Genomic DNA, 12,168 nt, shown 5'->3' with positions numbered 1-12,168 from the left:
GATGGTCAACCGACACCGCTTACATTTCACTGATGGCTAAAGCCCATCTATGTTAAAAGTTATCCTCTTCTGATGTGCACTTTGCCCTAAAAGTGAAAGGCTTCTCTGAAATGAAATCCGCATACATACAGTTATAAACTAAATGTAATACGAGAAGAATTTATTTCTGTTTATCTTGTAACCTTCTTTCCAACTGTATTTCATTCGTTATATATATATATATATATATATATATATATATATATATATATATATATATATAATATATATATATCATATATATATATATATATATATTATATATATATTTTATTATATGTATATATTATTATATATATCTATATATATACAAATTACAGTGAAGCCGTGCTAAGTAATTAGGTTGCTATTTTGCACGACAAGATTTTAAATAATTCTTTGTATATAAATTGGTCTTTTGAACTAAATATACCAGAAATCGTCTTGCGAGAATTAATTCGTTTAAAAGAAATTATTGATAAATCCATCTCAATCTACACACACTTCATTCTGTAAAAGCAATTATTTCTCATGGGAAAATCGAACACGCTGATACCTAGATACACATTGGAGAGAGTGAGTGATGTAGAGGGCAAATTGAATTTCAAATGCTAATACCCATCGTTTCTTCTAGAAAATTATATATATATATATATATCTATATATATATATATATATATATATATATATATATTATATATATATATATATATGACTGGTAGAAACGTTCTGTTACAACAGAATTCCATCTAATCTAATACAAAAAGGAGTTCATGAAAAACGCCAAAATATAGAAGGTAAGTACAATATTTCAGAAACTGCTGTCTCACTCTCTTCAGGTAGGTCTGTGATAGATAGTACTTACTTTCTATTTTCTATCGTTTTTATGGGTTCCTTTTATTATTATTATTATTATTATTATTATTATTATTATTATTATTATTATTATTATTATTATTATTACATGAAATCTATTTATTGTTTATAAAATCTGAAGTGAATTTAATAAAGAGAAACTATTTCGAAAACCATGAAGACAAAGTGAGCGAATGACATATGTTCCAAATCAGTACCGCCTCACTTAGTGGGACTGCTCGCATCAGTAGCTCTATTTTTAAGATCTACGATTCACCTACCTGGAGGTAGTTTTCAGTTTCACATTTTATTTATTGCGTTTATTGAATACGATAATAGAAATCGAAGTCACATGTTTCGTGAGCACGTTCAGTATACTGGAGTAAAAGACAAAATGAGATTGGAATCTGCCTACTAAACCACCTTGCATCGTAAAACTGCTCAAATCCTCTTGTTCATGAGAACAGAAACGCCAGAAAACATGATAACAAGAGGGAAAGAGTGAATGATTGAAGAAGAAAGGACAAAAAGAGTTAGGGAAAAACCTTTGCATAGCGGCTCTGCAATTGAGTCTTCGATAATATGACCAAGATGACTTTACATACACAAACGAAAGTGGTCCACTATGTGTATTTTGTGTCGCATATTCAGAGAAACCACCGAATAGACACGTTATGACTCCAAATATCACGTCGGTGATGAGGTAAAGAGTTTATTTTATCTTTCTTTATAAATGCTCTCACGTATGTATGGAGATAAAATTATGGTTATCATCATCAAATGCCTATTTTTACATCGGCAAACTCTTCCCTTTTCATATCTCTGCTTTTCAGTCATTTAAGACTCCAAATATCACTTCATGATGAGGTAGAGAATTATTTATTTTTATCTTTCTTTTAAATTGTCGCACGTATAGTTGTATGTATGAAGATAAACCTGTTGTTATTATCATCAAATGCCTATTTTTACATCCAATAAACTCTCTCCCTTTGTTTCATATATCTGTTTCCAGTCACACACACATTTCTCCATCACTTCAATTCATCAAGGTCCAATCTGTCCACTCTAATTTCCTCATATACAAATCGCCCATTTTTCTTCCTTGACCTCGTGTGGGAGTAAAACCCTCCCCTCTCTTCATCTTATCAAAATCAGATCTACATCGTTTTTCCTCTTCCCTTCTCAATCTCTCTTACTCTTCCGCGGTGGTGTAGTAGGTAAAAGCTTCACTGACGTTCCTGAATTTGAAAGGCTCCATGGTTCGCGCCCGGGTCCAGGCGAGTCTATTAACGAGAAAAAATTCCCCTTCGGTTAAGCATATATGAAAATATATTAATTCCGAGGTAGAGCGAGTTAGATATTAAAGGACATTGTAGCTCGATATATATATATATATATATATATATATATATATGTATATAGATATATATATATATATAAATATATATATATACCCTTCCAGCAAATTGGCTTTCGAACTGGGGTTCCAGCTTAGGTAATATACTGACGATAGAGATAGATATTGCCCCGCTCCAGGAATGCTCACTTCCTTTCTGGAAGGGCATAAAGGGAAGGAGCCACGAAACGTGCAACCTCACAAGTTCCCCTTCAAATATACGTAAAAGGTGGGCCACAAGCTCTAATACCTGAAGGGAAATAGCTGTCCGACAAAAAAGGAAGGCATATGTGGCGGAGATCCTGAAGATAATGTATTTATTGTTAGTGGATTTCCATTCAGTGACTTTGAACTGAAAAAAAAGAAAAAATAAAAGGATGGTATATTCCAACTATATGAATCGTACACATGGAGAACGTAAGAAAGTGAGTCTTTCGTATGTGTGTATGTATACAGACTTCCTCTTCATTTGTCTTCCCGATGATACTATTGTCAGCTTCTATTGACTAGAAAGTTTCCTTATAATTTTAAAGAAACAGCCAACAGAAATCTCTCTTATTAGAGACAATAAAGCACTGGGGCATGAATTGTCGAAAGGTTGCGAAATTACCGGCGCCCTTTGAAATAGATTATTGATCTGTTTAGTGTACAAAATTACAAGGTCACTAGTTTAATTAATGATTCTTTAGGAATGCCAGTTTGAATACCAGTCAACACCAGAATTACCGAGAAAATATGACGGGCAGCTACCGTTGAAACCAAAGTCGTTAATTTGTTTTGAGATAATGAAGATCGTTCGATTAATATATATATATATATATATATATATATATATATATATATATATATATATATATATATATATATATATATAATCGAACGATCTTCATTATTTCTGACGGATTGTTTCTTTAAAAATTATTAAGGAAACTTTCTAGTCAATTAAGAGCTGACAACAGTATCATCAGGTAGACAAATGAAGAGGAAATCTGTATACATACACACATACGAAGACTCACTTCCTTACGTTCTCCATGTGTACGATTCATATAGTTGGAATATACCATCCCTATTTTTTGCTTCAGTTCAAAGTCACTGAACAATAAATACATTATCTTCAGGATTCCGCTCAGTGACCTTTTCAGAAGTAACCTCCGCCACATATGCCTTCCTTCTTTATCTGGACAGCTATTTCTCTTCAGGTGTAGAGCTTGTGAGCCCACATTTTACGTAAATTTGTTGGGGGGGGGGGGGGGGGGGTGGGGGGGGGGGGGGGGGGGGGGGGGGGGGGGGGGGGGTTGGGGGGGGGGGGGGGGGGGGGGGGAAACTTGTGAGGTTGCACGCTTCGTGTTTCTCATTCCCCTTTATGCCATTCCAGAAAGGTAGTGAGCATTCCTGGAGCATGGCAACATTTATCTTTATTTTCATTATATTAGCTAAGCTGGAACCCCAGTTCGAAAAGCAAATTTGCTGGAAGTCTAAGGGATCCAAAAGGGGGATCAGCCCCTGCCTCCGCCCCCCGTACGGAAAAAGCAAAGAGTAAACTTCAATTTCTAATACACGCAAATCTGTTTCTTCCCAAGCAAAAGTCCAGAGGACGAGAATAAACGCCATCCTTACTGGTTGCTGTTTTAATTCAGAAATGATAGATGTTTTACCTACTGCAATTTGAAGAGAGAGAGAGAGAGAGAGAGGAGAGAGAGAGAGAGACGAGAGAGAGAGAGATTCACTAGTAGGGAGAAACACAGCAGTTGATTGTAACGCGATCAACATTAGGTTACACTTATAATCTTGAGAGAGAGAGAGAGAGAGAGAGAGAGAGAGAGAGAGATTATTCCTGATATTTGATGTCCGCTGGACAGCCCACCCTCAAATTGAAATTCCTCTCAGCGGAAGACCCCCTTGATGAAGAGCGCCGTCAGGAGGGACAGCGTCCCTCGATTGGCTTTGACGTTAAGCCATCACGGCCATTTCTGAGCAGAGGACGTCAGTCTCTCTCTCCCTCTCTTTATTTTTTATGAAGTTTGTGTTTTCGTTCTCTACATAACAGCCCCTGCCACTTTTCGTAAATCTTCCTTATCAATATCCATCTGAAGAATTAAAACATCATTCGGTTTCTATCTTAAACATGTCCGTGTGGAAATTTATGATAATAATTGCAATTATATGTATTCAGATTTATGAAAACCTAGAATATATGGATCAACAGGCGCGGAACTAGTTATTATTTCTCTCCCGAGTGTTAAACATTCTGTTTCATTTGCAGTAAATCATATCCAATGAATTTCAAGTTATGCTTTTTTTCCTGTTTTGTTTTGACTGTTTGTTTACTTTTTATTTTATCATTTATTTTTTTTGCAGCGGCAGCAAAAATTTGATATACATTCTAAAGAATTGTACATGATAGAGAGATTTCATATAAGTATATTAACTACAAGAAAAGAGAGAGGAAGTGTCGCCTATCACTAAAGGTTTAAGAAACCACAACGTTGCTCTTTCAGACGACATTACATGGATATGAACTTCTCCATCTGTTTATGTGCTCCCGGCACGGCGCCCTATGTTATTCAAACTGAGTCTTTGGCTTCTGCAAATATGAGGACATTTGGCCATGATGTATGCAATGTATAAATGATGAATATACACTTGATGAAACGGTGAATTTCGTCACTATAAATAGATTCTGTTCCTTTCTGATGTTATTGTTCGTACCAAGATCTAGATAAATCTTGGTCCGTATCATCAACATCACGCAAAGCATCACTATAATTAATATTAATATTATAACTATCATTGATATTACTAACATCGTCTTCATTACCGAATAAGAAGCAAAGTTTAAGTATATCTTAGTTTAACCAGACCACCGAGCTGATTAAGAGCTCTCCTAGAGTTGGCCCGAAGACTTAAGATTTTCATTTACGTGGCTAAGAACCAATTACTTTCTTAGCGACGGGACCTACTACTTATTGTGGGATCCGAACAACATTATATGGAGAAATTAATTTCTGTTCACCAGATATACATTCCTCTCGTTGTGCATTGGCGTAAGATGTGTACTATATGAAAATTTCTTTCAATTTGTTTTTTTCTGAAGATGGAAAAATAAACCAACAAGATTATTATGTATAACTTGTCTACTTGTGAGTGTTGACATAGTATTTTTGTTAACAAAAAATACTATGTAACTACTTATAAGTAAACAAGTTATACACAATAATATTGTGGGTTTCTTTCTCATATATACTATATAGTATACTTAATATATTCATTACATACCCGCCCCAGTAAATGTTCCATTTATTTACATTTCCACTACGCCTTTTAATACATCCCATTCTTTCCTTTTCACTTCTTCCTGTCCTCGCTTCTCCTACACTCACGAATCTCTCTCATTTTTAAACTTTGTCTCCTGCCATCAGTTTTGTATGACGTCAACCCTCTCTCACCTTGCAATGTGCTACTTCAATTCCATGATCCATTAATCAGGGATATCGGTTGCTATCAATTCTCCTCTGTTCATAATCTCAAGCCATTAGCACAATATGGCGCTCTAACGTGCAAGGGGAAAAGTACTTTCATTAAACGATACATTTGCCTCTTATTTCTCTTAGTTTATTACACTTTTACTTTCATTTCTCAACAATCTGTTGGTCGTTATTTTACTTTCTTTTTCGCTTACTCGGGGTGTAAGCCTGCAAGCTACTTTGTTGTTGTTGTTGGTGGGAGGGGGGGATTTAGGAAAGCCTAAAAAGTCTGAAAAACGTGTTTCGCGTTGAGTTAAAGATACAGGAATTTTAGCATAGGATATTTATGATTTATTTACTAGAATGAATATGTAAAAGAAACAAATTGATAATGTGCATGTTAAACAGTACTGATAAATGATTTGCTAATAAAATAGCGTATTTATTTTAATTTTCGTTGGTGAAACAACGCTCTATTTGACCGTTTAGATTTGATCACGTTTTAATTAACGTCAAGTTAGGAATATAACATTTACACTTATGCGTGAGGGGAAAATCTTACATGCGTCCCGAGAAAGCTGGAGGTCGGATCACGCCTTGTTATAATTACAGCTATGGAATTTGGTTCTTAAGTAAACTGACCATCATATCATGCTATGCCATGTCTAATATTTTTGCTACAGTAAAACAGTTTCCAGGATTATATCTGAAGCGTGCTGAAGTAGATGATGTTGTACTTACTAGAATTCACAAGACAGAGAGACAAAAAAAATAATTAAACCGTATTAAAGTTATCGTTCTATGTTTGGTTATCAAAATGTGTCACCTCGTAACATATAATGAATAGCGTTAAGTCTCCTTTTCATCAGAATATTCTATTGATTCAAAAGTCTGTAGAAAAAATTAATTGTGCCCTGAATTAATTCTGCGCTGGCACGGGGTCACATATTTCAGAATTCTGAACATTTCTCTTATTAACCTTTTGGAAAATTCTGTCCTCTTTTCTTTGACCAGAAATGTTCATATCGAGTGGTCTTTTCCGATATCGCAATATAAAAATGAATGTCTATATTCTGATAGAAACGATCACGTTTAAAACAAAATGGTATAATAATTCATTAAATCTTATATTTAGCAGATGCTCATCCCAACCTAATAATGATTATCATACCTAACCTCTCTATGCTACGTTAAATCTCGACTTCGGAGATTCCACAAAAAAAAAAAGAACTCACTTAACTGGCAACAAGGCCTCCCGATGTATATTTAAAAAAAAGAAAAAAAGTTTTTAAGGTCCGGGGAAATTTCGTGGGATTTCAGTGACATGTACCCTGAGGAAATCCTAAGCATTAAGAGCTTAAAGGACAGGCATCCTTGCGCGTATCGAAATGGCCTGCCTGGTCTTCTGTCTGAGATCCCACAGTCTATACGTGTCTGAGGAGCTTCAATATTCAGTGATTTGTTTTTTGGTTTATTCTGACACTTACTCAGGTATATATAAGTCAGTATGACTATAAAAGGCTTTCTTTCATTACTACCACTATTACTAATAATAATAATAGTAATAATTGAAAAAGAAACCCACAAAATCACTTTGTAACTTGTTTACTTGTAAGTATTTACATTTGGTTTTACTCCACACTCGAGTACTTTCAGGCCCTGTCTGTGGCCCATTCTCAAGAGATGTTTGGGATGTTAGCCTGGGTCAAGGCCCAGCAGTCTTCTGGAACTTCTTCTCGTTGAGCTGTCATTTATGTGATGGCTGTTCTGATTTTCTTGAGAGTTGCCAATCCCCTCTTGCACTCTAATATCCTGAGCTGATGGTCAATGGGATTCACCCTTGTGGTAAGGGTGTGGTCACCAAAAGTCTGTTGGGCAGGAAACCTAATCTCCAGGTCAGCAGGGTCAATCTTAGCTTCTTTTAATATCAAAGCTCGGCTTATGGGATCTTCTGAGGTAAAACCTTTGTTTCCTTCAATTACTTTAATTCTCTCTGATAAGTGCACTTCTACTACCCTCCGTGTGACTAATTTTGTTGCTTTTGTATATAAGCCTACTGTTTTTGAAATCCATCCTATGGTCCTTTTCCCAACAATGTCTAGCTATAGCACTCCCCTGAGAGTTAAGCTGCACTGCCCTTCTATGTTCTTGGACTCTAGTCCTTATTCCCCTACCTGATTCCCCCACATAATCTGTCTCCACAATTATTGCAATTGATTATGTATATCCCGCTACATCATCTGTATTACTGTCTTCTCCTTCCATTAATTTTACATACTTTGTTTTTTACGGTATTATCAAAGGTATATACAAATTTATATTGACTTTCTTTCATTTTTGAAGTGATTTGTTTCATTTTAGGCATAAAAGGGAGGGCAACTATTTTCTTGTTTTCTTTATTCCATGTACTCTTTACATTCGCTCTGTAAACAATTTTTCTAGCTTTGTGAGTGCCCTTTATCTGAACCATTCCGAGTATGCTAATGCATCGAAGCTTTTATCGATGTAATTTATTTCTTGCTCTATCTGCAAGTGTCACACGTTCTCATTGCCCTAAGAAATAACCCTGTTAGAACCCCCATTTTTATATCATGACTGTGAAAAGAGAAAGACATGAATATATGAGTTTGTATGTGTGGGCTTTCTATATGTGCTGAATTCATATCCTGTTTCTTTTTCTTTTATGAGTATGTCTAAAAGGGCAGTTTATTATTGTTACTTTTCTCTAAAGTGAACTGGATATGTTATCAAACTTATTGAGTTCATCTAGAAAAGTTTCTATTTTATTTCCATCCCCTTGCAGAATAGCAAATATATCATCCACATATCTCCACCATCCTTGAATCACATACCCACCGCAAATGTTTCCATAACCTGAGCAACTATGTAAAATGAGAGAGAGAGAGAGAGAGAGAGAGAGAGAGAGAGAGACGCGCCATACACTCGTCCTAAAGCACTCGGTAAAATTGCCTTGAACTGTACGCAAAAGTACCTCTCCACGAGTTAAAGTATTTTTCTTAGGTCCTTCGTGAGCTCCACCCCCCCCGTAGGCATTTTTAACCAGGTTGTCTACCGCACCAATTTACTTGAGTGGAAAACTTTCACAAAGGCTCGCAACGTAAGTTGCATTACTTACAGTCTTCCACCAGAAGAGGATCACAAAGAATACAAAGATCCGGTACAGTCTGTCACGTGATTAGAGCAGAAGCTGTTCCATTGCAGTGTGTCTAGTGATCTATATATATATATATATATATATATATATATATTATATATATATATATATATATATATATATATATATGTATATATATATATATATATATATATATCTATATATATATATATATATACATATATATATATATATATATATATATATATATATATATATCTATATATATGTATATATATATATATATATATATTATATATATATATGGATATATATATATATATATATATATATATATATATATATATATGATATATATATATATAAATATATATATATATATACTGGCTGCGATGTCCTGGCTTCCTTGGAGATTCAATGAAAACAAAGTAAAAAATCATAACAACTGTTAAACTTATCCATAATTTCCCGGATTGGAAAAAATGCAAAAAACGCCACAGCATTAAAAATTACGGTGATTAAACGATCATCCCATTTTAAATCCTTATTATCAGAGGACGCTGAAGATTAAAAAACACAACACCGAAAATAGCTCGTATCCCGCGAATCATTCCGGATAAGTGAAATATGACTTTCATTGGTTGTACAGCCACCAGCGTATTTAACGGAATGGTTCTCTCGGACGTGGTCATTACAACGGGGCGTAGATTGTTTGGCTAAAAAATGATACCCTATAAATATGGCGGTATTTGTGCCGTGCTGACAATGAGTATTACATAATCCATTCAGAGGATATAGTGATACGGCCAACGGTGATCACTGTTTCTGCTTACGTGCATATTCCTTTATGAAATGTTGTAGCTGGTAAATAAGAGAGAGAGAGAGAGAAGAGAGAGAGAGAGAGAGAGAGAGAGAGAGATTGTTTGTATGGTGGTTTTTACGTTGCAAGGAACCAGTGGTTATTCAGCAACGGGACCAACGGCTTTACGTGAATTCCTAACCACGTCGAGAGTGAACTTCTATCACCAGAGAGAGAGTGGGACGAGAGAGAGAGAGCGTAGATTTTTTAATAATCGTCGTGCATATTATGAGGTATCTATGAGTATAATGAAATATAATTACAATATACTTTCCTCACACAATATAAATGCAGGCACTCGGCTAAGTAACATTTGATTTGATGAGTTAAAATAAACAAACCAAAAAACTATGAACGGGAATCTAGGTGATGCTCTACTGATATTATGTTGTATATGGTGACATTAGTATAATATGCCCTTTCTGCTGTCAAACTTCAGCTCGGAAGGTGGAATTTAGTTATTCCACCAATTTCAATTGTAGTTAAATGACATGGCAATTTTCGTCCACGTCTATACTGGTTTGATGATGGGTGTTTCAGATTGTCTCTGTTTAAAAGGGAAAAATCGAAGTGAGAAAAAAACAAGACGACGAAAATAGAGACATACTTATTTTCACTTGCTTTTCCACCCCTGGCCGTTGCCCCATGTTTAAATGTTACATATATATATATATATATATATATATATATATATATATATATATATATATCTATATATATATATATATAACAAAAGACATCTCCCAAGGACTAAAAAGACATCTCCCAAGGACTCTGGGGTCTATGAGATCCCATGCCAAGACTGTGACCAATCTTACATCGGATTTACAGGTAAATCACTTCCCCAGATATTAATACAACACAAATGGTCAGTTAGGTATGGACAACAGAACTCGGGTATTTTCAACCATATAAATGAACATAACCATAGAATAAACTGGAATTTGTCACGTGTAATTTATAGCAGCAACTGCCGGTACAAGAGTCAAATGATGGAATCGGCCTTAATAAAAGAGAAGCAGGTAATGAACATTTCAAAAGGGGCGTGGATCTCAGATAGCATCGACGAAGTTTTCATTCAACCAACGCTTAAGAAGATTAAAGGAAGATTATCAGGGGGTGACCTAAATTGGCTTTACTTTGTGGATGGATCTCTTGGTATAAATACCACCTTTTCTGTAAACTTTTCTCATTTCATTATACCTGAAGAGAGAGTACCAGACAAGTCTCTGAAATATAGTACTTTTCTCTCTACATTTTGTTGGTGTTTATGGGCTCCGTTTATTAGATGGAATTCTGTTGTTACAGAACATTTTTACCTGTCATATATATATATATATATATATATATATATATATATATATATATAGATATATATATATATATATATTATATAGTATATATATATATATATAGATATATATATATATATATATATATATATATATATATGTGATATTATATATATATATATATATATATATATATATATATATATATATGTATATATATTATAAATATATACATATATATGTATAAATATATATATATATATATATATATATATATAGATATTATACATATCCACACACACAATATATATATATTATATATATATATATATATATATATATATATATATATATATATATAAATATATATATCAATGAGGAGAAGGACATAAAGACTTGATAAAAGGGTCAATTTATTCCCGACGTTTCGTAATGTCTTCATTACATTTTCGAGGGCTGTACAAAATAGATAGCATAAAATAAATTACAATAAAGCTAAGAACGATCTGAGATTTAAAAGTTGCACAATAATTACAAACTTAAAATATTAAAAATACTAAAAAGACACCTTTAAAAAACAAAAAACGTTAACTAAACAGGACAAAAATTATTAAAATAAGTAAAAAAAAAAAAAAAAAAAAACAACCCAATGAACAAAAAAATAATAAGCCATATTCAAGTAAAGTAAACTGGACCAACCTATTCAGCGGCAATGTCAAGACTGGAGATAAAAGGAAGAGACTAAGAAAGGTACAGTGTGCCAGCAGAGGTTTGACTATTCAACAAGGGGACGAGTCATTTAATCATTAACGATTCTAAGATTGTCAAATCGTGGCTGTTGGAAGCTCGTCCTACAACTGTAAAGTCCTTGTTTTCAATGGAGGTTTTACATATTTTCGAATGATTTCTAATATTTAGAAAATTCTGGGTGCAATTTTGCTGCCTGTCCTATAACTTACTCCACGATGTGAATCTATGCGTACCTTCAGAAGCCTCCTGGTGGATCCAATATAAGTTCCTAAATTACATTTAGGACAATTATAGCTATACACACACCCGGAGGACATATAAGGGCACAAACGATCTTTAAACTTGAATAATGACCCAATGGTAACAAATATTTTAAAGAAAACTCTTCCCCATCT

This window comes from Macrobrachium nipponense, chromosome 10 (assembly GCF_015104395.2).
Source record: "Macrobrachium nipponense isolate FS-2020 chromosome 10, ASM1510439v2, whole genome shotgun sequence".
Lineage (NCBI taxonomy): Eukaryota > Metazoa > Arthropoda > Malacostraca > Decapoda > Palaemonidae > Macrobrachium > Macrobrachium nipponense.
Note: the sequence above shows the minus strand (reverse complement) of the source record.